The following is a 9733-nucleotide window of genomic DNA, read 5'->3' on the forward strand; positions in this document are numbered from 1 at the left end:
TAATTTTTTATTCACTTACTATAAAGGGTAAAGTAATTTTTTAATACAAAACCGTTTTCGTTTCAAAAAAGTTAATAAACACTGTTCCTGTTACGAAAAAAATATTTAGTTCTAAAATTTATTGCAGAATTTACATTTATTAAAAACAAAATCAGCATTTTCTAGTCCAACACAAATTCTTGGGTATAATATGTATTAACATAATTAATTATTAATCTCTTGCTGCATGCATACGTGACAAATTTTTTTTTTTGTCTATAATATTTTTTAAACTTTTTTTATTTTTTCTTTATGAAAATATATTTTAGAAATATTAAATCAATAGATCGGAGTATACTTTAAATTGGAATCGTGTCATGGGGGTGTAATACGCCAATTTGTCCACTATTAGACTATTAGCAGATAAATTTGTTTTTAGAAAATAATAAACTTACTAACCACATATAGTGTACAGGTGGTAATTAACTCTTTTTATTTTATTATTTAGTTTTTTGTCTGATAATTATATTGTTTTTATTTTTATTTTTTTAACAAACAATATTATCTACACTAAAGGGAAATGAGGGTTGGTTTAGCCTCATGATATTATTTTTATTTTTAGTTCTTTTAATTTTAGTTAATATTGTTTCCATGTAAATATATTTTAATAAATAATAAAATATATACTAGTTTATATTTTAATATTGTTTCACTTGGTTCGTGAAATGATATCGCAATGGTGTAGGAATCGAGGGATTGAATTGTCAGATCCCGTTCTCCATGTCAATGAGGATGGTATAACAGAATCTGATCGAGACCATTTTCTCTCTTTGCTCCGGAAGATGTCTTCGACATTCCCTGAGCAGAAAGAAGCTGCAAAGGAGCTTCGAATGCTGACAAAGAGGACGCCTTCTTTCCGGGCGCTTTTTAACGAGTCTATACATGCCATTCCTCAATTGCTCAGTCATCTATCTGAAGGGAAGTTTGAAGATGGTATTGACCCGGAACTCCAAGAAGATATTATCATAACGCTATTGAATTTGTCAATCCACGACAACAACAAGAAGCTTGTGGCTGAAACTTTAATGGTAATTCCTTTACTTATGGAAGCATTGCAATCGGGGACTATTCAAACAAGGAGCAATGCAGCTGCAGCTCTTTTCACTTTGTCAGCTCTTGAGTCCAACAAGGCACTTATTGGAAAATCAGGTGCCCTAAAGCCACTCATTGCCCTCCTAGACGAGGGACATCCATTAGCTATGAAAGATGTCGCCTCTGCAATTTTCAATCTATGCATTGCTCATGAGAACAAGGCAAGAGCTGTGAGAGACGGGGCAGTGAGGACGATTCTGAAAAAGATAGCGAACAGTGTGCATGTTGATGAGTTGTTGGCCATCCTAACGCTGTGGAGGAAATGGGAGAGCTTGGAGGTGTTTCTTGCTTGCTCCGTGTTATCAGGGAGACCAATTGCTCACGCAACAAGGAGAATTGCATTGCAGTCCTTCACACAATCTGTTTGAATGACCGAACCAAATGGAAGGAAATTAGGGAAGAAGAGAACACTTATGGAACGATATCTGAGCTTGCAAATAATGGAACTTCAAGGGCTAAGAGGAAAGCTAGTGGCATTCTTGATAGACTGAACAGATCTGTAAGTCTCACACATACTGCATGATGGTGAATCCTCCTTTTCCACCATATTTGTAAATTCTTCACCCATTTCCAGAGCTCTGGTTGTTACTTGTTAGTAGTGTACTACTCAAGCAACTCCAAGCATCATGTGTTCATTCTCAATCTCTGTTTTGTATGTTCTCGTTTTATCTTCCGGAGTTTCGATTTCAAGGAGAAAGCTTTACCCTTTTTCCCTTCTCTTTTTATATACTTGTTTATGTCCTCACACAAAGTGTGTGTGAAGTTTTTTATTTTTGTTTTTAAAATTGAAGGAGAGATGAATGGGGAGAGAGTGAGAGAGGTTTAATTTTTAATTTTTTTTTAATTAGAGGTGTTAAATCATCTGTATGTGAGGTTTAAGCAAAAAACAGCAAATTTTGTTTTGTGAAATTACGTTATTGCTCTTAACTTTTATGTTGTGAAAGAAAACTAAATAGTCTTTTCACTTTCATTTGGTTGACAAAGAAGGTTCTATTAATATGTAGTTTAGATACAGATTCAAGTCAAATGTAATGTAACTGGCAATTAGTTGCAAGCGTAACTTAAACGACAATGACATTATCATAATTTGAAAAAGATTAAATTGATGAATCTTCAAGAATATTTTGCATCTCCTCTCTAATTTAACTAGTATTTTTTTTGGGAATAAATTTATACCTTTGATGAACTATAAAAAAGTAGAACCCTATTGAATGAATTGCATTTATGTCAAATAAAAGAAAAAATTTGATGTTTTAGTATATAATAGAAATGATGCTCACATGTTACTACGGATTATAAATTATATGGAAGATTATATTTGCAAGATATAAAAGATTGTGTGGTAGAAGATTAATACTATTTATATTCAAAACGTTGAAAAAATTTTACATATAAAATATTTAATCAATTTAGCCCACACCTTCTACACTCTAAACCAACCAAAATCCAACACAATACCAAGTTATGTTTGCAGCCTCTATTAATTAACAACCTTTAGGGTAAAAAAAAAGTCCACCCCAATTGAGATTAAAACGCACCTAATCGAAAACTCTGATTATAAACATCCTTCAAATGATTTTACATCAGTCCCTAAACTTGTAAAACATGTTTTTATGCAAACAGAACAACGAAAAGTAGAAAATGTTAGAACCAAGTGGTTTTCTTAAAGCTATTATACTACAATTACCTTGTACTCTTGCAAGTATTTTAAGTGTTTTTAACCCTAGTATTGCAGGTGGTAAAAATCTCATCACTACACCAACACAAAACTAAAATTATATATATATATATTATCTAAATGTAATTCAATTCTTAGCTAATGACATGTTCAAATCCTTATTTCCTTGTATGATTATGTAGCAATAGGATTAGGCAAATCATTAGCTAATTAACATGTTTAAACACCCACAATTTTTCCATAACCAATGTGAAATAATAAAAATATATTATGGATATGATTAATTATCAAATTTACAGAGTATAATTTGTTTCTTAACTTTTTTTGTTTTTGTTCCAAAAAATAGTGCAGTATGTTGCATTGCCTTGCAAGACAAAAATCGACTCACCTTAATAGCTCACATGTGAAACATTGGATTGCACTTATGTTCCAATCGTTGTTAGAACTATTACATTATAAATTATAATGTCCAAGTTAGGGGTCATGTCAAACCTGGTTAGTACAAAATCATTTTAGGATGATCTTGCTAAATGAGAACAAAAGTTAAAGTAGTCTAATTAGAGTGAACAAATTACGTTTAATTATCTATTCTAAAGTTGGAGGGGAATTGGCATGTTCACAGCTACAATAAAAAAAATGGCCCTCAACTTCTCTTATTTACAAGAAGGCCATTAGATTGGGCTGATATTGGGGTTTGACTGTTTTGGGCTGCCTATCATATGTTTCCTGGGCTTATATATTTAGCCAAAAAAGACCCAACCCTTTGGGAGCCAAAATGCCTACATTGCCTATCAAAGCACAAATATCTAGGCGTCTGTTTCGTAAGAAGTAGGGGTGGGATCGTATTTTTTTGTATCTAGGGTTTCAAACGAGTGGATGGGTTAGAGAGAGACTTTCATTCCCTTTGTTTCTGAACCAGAATGAGGTCAATTAGACCATGCCGTTACGGGGAGAGGGGTAGAGACATAGCGAGAGACAGAGAGGGGTTGGGAGAGAGGGGGATGGCTTAAGATGTCGATGAGCAGATCTTTGAATTAGTGATCTTGAGGGTGCCAATGAAAGAAAGCAAATAGGTCGTCAGGATTTTGGGGGAGAGAAACAGAGAGGGAAGAGTGAGGATGGTGAACAGATGTCATCCTTCAGTCCAGGATTCATTCCTGATCATCCATGCTCCATTGCACATTCAGATAAGTCACTTTTTCCTTTTGATTTTGTACTAAAATCTTAATATTTTAATATTTATTACATTTATATCTACTTGCATGTTGTGATTAAGAGGCCATAATTATTTTACAAATATTTCTGCACTGTTTAGTTAGGTTAGGTAGCATGCCTTTCTATTTTTTTAATCGATTTGGGGATTTTCTGCCCTTCTATTTATTTATATGCTCTTTGTTTTGTTTCTCACTCTTAGTTCCTCTGTATTTCTGTTAATTGTTCAAAGGTCCCTTTTGTTTTTCTTTTTTGACGTTTAAATTTTGTCTAATATTCTATATGGGCTTCCATTTCAATCCCAGTGTCCTTAAATTTCATGGAATGTTGTTAAATATTTTACATGTTTTAGGTCGGTTGTTTTTAAATGCTGCATAAGTTATCTAGTTTGCTCGAAATTTCCTTTATCTTGCAAGAAATGTGTTGAGCTTTACTTTTTAAGTTGAAATTGGGAAGCTTTTTTTTAGTTTGTGTGTCCAAAACCTAAATTTTATTATTGGGTTTTCACTTCAGTTTCAGTGATCCATACATTCCTTTTTTCCCTTTACAACTGTCTGAAACTTCTTAATTTTTAAAGCCTTTGTAATTTCAGTAGTCACTTTGAATTGGTTGTTCTAGGGTTTTACTTCCCCTTTGATTTGAGTAATAATCCTAAACTGGGTTTTTCATCACTTCAATTTGATTGGAAAAAGTGATTTTCTGTATGTATGTATGTGTACGTATATATGTTTGTATATGTGTGTGAGTATATGTAAAAGTATACATATATATGTCTGTTTGTGAATTTATATGCATGTGTATATATGTATGCACCTATCTGTGAGTATACATGTATGCTTCTATCTGTGTGTATGTATTCGTATATGTTTTTGTCCAGGAATCTATGTGTCTATACATGGGTATGTATCTATGTATGCATATCTGTGTATGTAAACGTATTTGTATGTCTACACCCTGTGTGCGTGTAAGTTGTGCATCAGCTTCTTTGTTGCCTAATTTTAATACGATTTTTTTTTATTTCAATTGTTTGAAGATGAGAAGACTGATTATTCTCTTATTTTTATGGATTGCAGGAAATGTCCTGCCGACTCGGGATTTTGTGTTGCAGGTTTCATTCGCTAACCCTAACTTTTTAATGTTGTGCAACAATTACTATTTGTAGATTCATTTGTTGTATTGTTGTACTGAATACTTTTGTATTCTTCTACAAAAGGTTTTTTTTCATTTGATGTTTATTGTTGGACAACAATGGGATCAATTAGGAGCCTTTAACTGTTTGTAGATTAATCTACATTTCGTTTCTCGTATGTGTCTATCTTTTACTGATTGGTTTTAAATATGAATATGTGTGATTGTGTTGAAAAGGGTTAGGTCCGGGATAAGCCCAATGCCACCAAGGCGGTTGTTTAGGGCCCAAAAACAAAATCCAAATAATTAGGTTAAAAAAAAAAAAAAAAAAAAAACAAAATTTATCCAGAGCCCAAAATAGGGGCTGGATGGGAAGAGCCCAAGTTTGACAATAGATGGAACGGCCTAGGTTTTGGGCATAAAAATATAAAAAATAGAAAAAATTAACATAAAGAGGACTAGTCGTCCCCCAATTAACCCTAACACATCTACCATTTTTCCTAATTCCCCACCCCACTTTGTTTCCCCACTACCCTGCTGTCTCTATTCTTTTCTCCCAATTCCATTGGCTACAAATGCAGTATTTTGACTCCCAAAATTCAATGTTTCCCGATTCCCAACTACAAGCTGCCGCGCTGCAGCTTCCTAGCCCGACAGGTCATTCTCAGCAACATTCACCAAGCCTTTTGAGTTTTGAGGTAGACCTAATTTTTAAAATTTGAATTATTAATTCATAATTTAATATAAAATTTTGCAAGTGACATAATTATATGATAATTGATATATAGAATTGTTTATTGATAAATTGAATTATTTGATTTCATTCCAAATCTAAATTTTTTGTTCAATTTTATCAATTTTTATAATATGTTAGACTATGTGTTAGTGCTTTTATAATATATAATAATGTTAGTGTTTTTATAATATATAATATATGTTGGAATGCTAATTTTAATAGGAAATTTTTTGTTATATCATGTGCAGGTAATTTGTGCATACAAATTATTGAAGTCATATATTTTAGGAAACAGCTCTATGGTAATATAAAAAATAAAAAAAAAATAAAAAAAGCAAAGGATAACGAAATTGTCGAAAGTTTAAGAGGATATCTTAATAAATTATTTTTGTACAAAGAATGAGTCGGTCGAAAATTTGATAGAAAATGATGTTGGTGAAGAGCCACAAAATGTTGTTGGGTAGTCTCATGATCATGACATTGGTAGTTATGTGGAGGAAGATGTTAATGAAGAGTCTCATAACCATGAAAATGGTGGTGATGTAGAGGAAAATGTTGGTGATGGGTCTCAATACTATGAAAATGGTGATGATGTGGATTTGAATGTTGATAATGATCATATTGGTGTAGAGGAAAATATTGAATCTCCTAAACTTATTTTTCATTTAAACATTTATGATCCAAGAGTTTGGGATGGTTTTAATGCATAAATGAGAGACTTGTAGAAAATGGACCAATTCGAGAAACTAATCTCACTTATCCTGAGGACAAACTCTCTAGAAAATTTTCCTCACATTACTATGATCGAAAATTGTGAATGGATGAAATTTATAATAGGAAATGGCTCGTGTATTCAAAAGAGTTGGATAAAGTCTTTTACTTTTTTTTTGTCATTCTTGATTGTACTTCTAATGCAAGTCATGTGGAACAAATGACTTTAATTGTGTTGATTTGTCAAGTAGGTTAATAAATATAAGGGAGTATTTCTTGGAGTTTTTAAGTGTGGAAGATACATTATGACAAAGACTTTTTAAGAAGTTGCAAGATCTCTTAAAATCTCTTGATATTGATATTGATATTGATAATGTGAGGGGATAAAGTTATGATAATGGATATAACATGAAAGGAAAACACCAAGGTGTCCAGAAAAGATTGCTAGACATAAATCATAGAGCCTTTTACATGCCATGTGGTTCTCATTGTCTTAATTTAATTGTTTGTGATATGGCAATTTCATGTCTTAAAGAAAAATCTATTTTTGGAGCATGTCAATGCATGTATACGACGTTTTCCAACTCTACAAAGTGTTGGAATATTTTGCTTGAACATATTGATGATATAACTTTGAAATCATTATCAACTACTCGATGAGAAAATCACATTGAAAGTGTTAAAGCAATTACATCCCAAATAGCCCAGGTTAGAAATGCTTTGTTTAAGTTGGTGGAAATTATTGAGAATCCCCAATTAAGTATAGATGCAGGATGTTTAGCATCAAGAGAACTTTTAAGTTTTGATTTTGTATTAAGTTTGATTATTTGGTATGATATTTTGTTGAAGATTAACATGGTGAGCACAAAATTACAATATGAAGACATGCGTCTTGATGTTGTTATAAAGGCATTGGAAGCACTTGTTAGTTTTTTAAAAACTACAGAGAAACTAGTTTTGCTTTTGTCATGAGTGATGCTAAAGAAATTGTACTTGATTCGGAAATTAACCTTGTTTTTCAAAATAAACGCCATAAACCTAGAAAAAGATATAATGATGAAGTTGATGGTAATGAGAAGGAACAACAATCTGCAAAAGAATTATTTAGAACAGATTATTTTCTTGTTATAGTGGATGTTGCTCTTTTTCAACTCAAACAAAGGTTTGAACAGTTAAAGACTTTCGAATCTACTAGCTAGGCTGCCCATGCGTTGCTGCGATGCTGCACTGTTGTATACCTTTTTTTTCCACAAAATGGGTGATCAATCTATTTTCTTCATATAATGAAAAATCTTCTGGGACAACAAAGAACATAAGTAGATATTAGGTTTTTAAATTTGCTTTATTCTTCACATTTCTATTTTAATGCAGCAAGAAAGAAATTGTAACATTTTAAAATTAAGAGGTTGCCGAGAAAAGTAAACATTGTTCTGTAGCAATCAATACGATTGAATATATAATAGCTGAATAAATAGTGAGGAAGGCAAAATAGCACAATACACATCATAGTTTGAAGTTCATCGATTGAGAATAGGTTACAGTAGTGGTCCATGCATAGATATTTTCTAGAGGTACTCGGGTCAAACTGTCAATAAACAATCGTTTCATTAGTAAATGCGGACTGGCTGAAGTTGGGCTCAAAATGATAAGAATAGTTTGCTGATGATGATAAAAGAGAGATTGACGTATGGGACCTTTAGTATTTCACCGAAAAGAATGTCATGAATTTATCCATAGGATAAATGTCAAGGCACTCAAGATTTTTCATTGAAAATTTGACACAGTTTAAAGGCATTACTCTAAAGTTGCTTTGCAAATAATGAAAACCTGACCAAGTTGATATCAATCACAAATCCAAATGAATATTAAATAATGAAGCAAAACACTTAAAACAAATAGGGTTTAACAGGTTTAAAAACTGTGTGCTAAACATCATGAAGGAGAAAATACTGTGAAAAAAAAAATGAAAAGATAGGTAAAAACTAAGGAGAAACAGAAAAAAAAAAAAAGAGAAAAAAATAGAAGATGTGAATACGTTTGTTTTCCATGTAAGGTTTTTGGTCAACGGAATTTTTGTGTACAGAACAATGGGATCAATTAAATTTTTGGTTCTTGTGTTTTAAAATCAATCCCACCTCAAAAAAATAAGAGTAAATTTGTATTGATAGCACAATGATAAAAATAGATAAGTTCTATACATGGATGGTTACAGAGTTATGGGCTGACTTGGTTCTTGAAGAAAAATAAGAAAAACTTAAATATTGACAAAAAGGATGAAGTTTATTTATGTTGTAAGTGACCATATCAGTATCTATTGAATAAAGGTTTTTTAGAAACGTAAAAGGGAAAAAAGTTGAAAAAGAAATTAAAAGTTGAGAGTGATGAATGTAATACCTTGAAGATGGCGAATAGACGCAGTTCTTTCAGATTGATTCCAATTTAGCTGTAGAAAACTGAAACATATTCAAATTGTAAACATTTTGCACCAAGGATTGAATATGGAGAGACAAATACTTTTTCCAATGAATAAAAATGAGTGCAAATATGATCATTTCATATATGATAAGGTAGGGAAAACGACGGTCAACATATTGGAATCTGATGATCATATGTTAAGAACAATCGATAACAGTGATTAATACAAAATTGTAGCTGCTAGTGATTGGGATTGCAACTGAGGTAAAACATACTGATGCTAAATTTGGTTTTAAAGGTTGGTAACAATCATGGAATGATGTTGGATATGATTATAGCCCATGACGAAGTTACTTTTATAATTATTTATTGGCTAACATTGCATTCATGGTATAGTTAAAGGCTTTATACGTTTTTAGTACCAATTAAGTTTGGTTCCAATGCATATGGAACGAAAATAAAATGTTGGGGTTAACATTAAACAGTTTAAAGATTAAACTGGTTAGAACAGTTTAAAACCAAAGATGTTGCTTGAGAATAGATTGGGCGATCAAATTTATCCAACAAAAGATTACAAACTAAGGACAATGGGTTGCACAAAAGTGAAAGGGAAGCGGATAAAAACAAAAATAATAGAAAAAAAGGGCAGGCAACAACAGAAGTAACAAAAAACTAACAAACCAAAATACTTGATACATTGAAAACTAAGTGTCCAAACGGAT

The 9733-nt window shown here is 31.9% G+C and overlaps 1 pseudogene; it reads left to right on the top strand.

The window, feature by feature from the left end:
• Positions 1 to 680: 680 nt before the first annotated feature.
• On the top strand, positions 681 to 1801 carry LOC137728221 (U-box domain-containing protein 9 pseudogene; annotated as a pseudogene).
• Positions 1802 to 9733: the final 7932 nt, after the last annotated feature.

This window comes from Pyrus communis, chromosome 10 (genome assembly GCF_041283825.1).
Source record: "Pyrus communis isolate YQ-2024b chromosome 10, ASM4128382v1, whole genome shotgun sequence".
NCBI lineage: Eukaryota > Viridiplantae > Streptophyta > Magnoliopsida > Rosales > Rosaceae > Pyrus > Pyrus communis.